The sequence below is a fragment of the Nelumbo nucifera genome, chromosome 1 (genome assembly GCF_055504915.1).
Source record: "Nelumbo nucifera cultivar China Antique chromosome 1, China Antique-T2T, whole genome shotgun sequence".
Classification (NCBI taxonomy): Eukaryota; Viridiplantae; Streptophyta; class Magnoliopsida; order Proteales; family Nelumbonaceae; genus Nelumbo; species Nelumbo nucifera.
Genome location: NC_142649.1, coordinates 74,439,951 through 74,441,496, shown reverse-complemented (window position 1 = coordinate 74,441,496; position 1,546 = coordinate 74,439,951). Strand labels below are relative to the sequence as shown.

General features: G+C 42.2%; 1 non-coding gene across 1 annotated transcript; it reads right to left on the bottom strand.

Moving 5' to 3' along the window:
• Positions 1-396: 396 nt before the first annotated feature.
• LOC148803440 (small nucleolar RNA R71) lies at positions 397-503 on the bottom strand. Its single transcript, XR_016081651.1, has one exon. It is a non-coding gene; the product is annotated as a small nucleolar RNA R71 (small nucleolar RNA).
• Between the last annotated feature and the right edge of the window lie 1,043 nt (positions 504-1,546).

Genomic DNA, 1,546 nt, shown 5'->3' with positions numbered 1-1,546 from the left:
TCTGATTTGAGAGAGGAGGAAATCATGGCTGGAAATCAAACTCTAAAAGAGCTTGCCGCACCTAATTTGAATCAGCAACCCTTAAGCATAACTTTTCCTGCTTTAGATGCTAATGCTACTTTTGAATTAAAATCTGGATTGATACATTTCTTACCCACTTTTCATGATCTTGCAGGTGAGGATCCTCACAAGCATTTGAAGGAGTTGCATGTGGTATGCACGAGTATGAAACCCATGGGGGTGACTGAAGAGCAAATTAAATTAAGAGCCTTTCCGTTTTCTTTGAAGGATTCGGCTAAGGATTGGCTCTATTATCTACCCTCTGGGAGTATTACCGCACGGAATGAGATGAAGAGGCTATTTTTAGAAAAATATTTCCCAACTTCAAGGGCGGCCAACATCAGAAAAGAAATTTGTAGTGTAAGGCAGTACAACGGGGAGTCCCTACATGAATACTGGGAGCGTTTTAAAAAATTATGTGCAAGCTGCCCCCATCATCAGATTAGTGAGCAGCTACTTATCCAGTATTTCTATGAGGGTCTTCAACCCACTGATAGGAGCATGATTGATGCTACTAGTGGAGGAGCTTTAGTGGATAAAACTCCCGAGGCTGCAAGAAACCTGATTGCAAATATAGCGGCCAATTCTCAACAGTTCGGCTATAGGCTTGACCCTCCATCAAAGCATGTTAATGAGGTAAATCTCTCTTCCCTTGAACAACAAATTGCGAGTCTGACTTCTCTTGTTCATCAAATGGCTGTAGGTAATATGCAAACGATTAAGGCTTGTGGGATATGTTCAGTAGTAGGGCATCCAACTGATATGTGCCCAACTCTTCAAGAGGAGCCCATGGAACAAGTGAATGCGGCAGGTGGTTTTCTAGGGCAACCGCAAAGGAAATATGATCCCTATTTGAGCACGTATAATCTGGGATGGAGGGATCATCCCAATCTCAGCTATGGGAATCCACAGAGCCACCTAAGTTTCCCGCAGTATTAGTCGTACCCCCTAGACAACAGTCAGCCCAAACTTCTAATTTTGGTACGTCTTTAGAGGATATCGTTAAATCTCTTGCCACTAACACCTTGCAATTTCAGCAAGAGAGGAGGGCCAGTATCCAACGTTTGGACAATCAGATAGGCTAGATGGCAACCACAATTAGTCGGTTAGAGGCGTAAAGTTCAGGGAAATTACCCTCTCAAACGGTTGTGAATCCAAAAGAAAATGTAAGTGCAATCGTTTTGAAAAGTGGTAAGGAGGTTGAGACTCCAGCAAAGGCAGCCCTGCATCGTCAAAGCAAGGAGAGGAGAAGGACATCATTCCTGATGACGATCAAGTACCTAAGCGTAAGTTTCCACCTCTTTCTGATTATAAATCGGTACCTCCTTTTTCCCATTCTTTAGCAAGTTCTAGGAAAGATGAGCAGTTCAAAGATTTTTATGAAACTTTTTGTAGATGCGAGGTAAACATTCCACTTCTAGATGCTATTAAACAAGTACCTCGTTATGCTAAATTCCTGAAAGAATTGTGTACACATAAGAGGAAA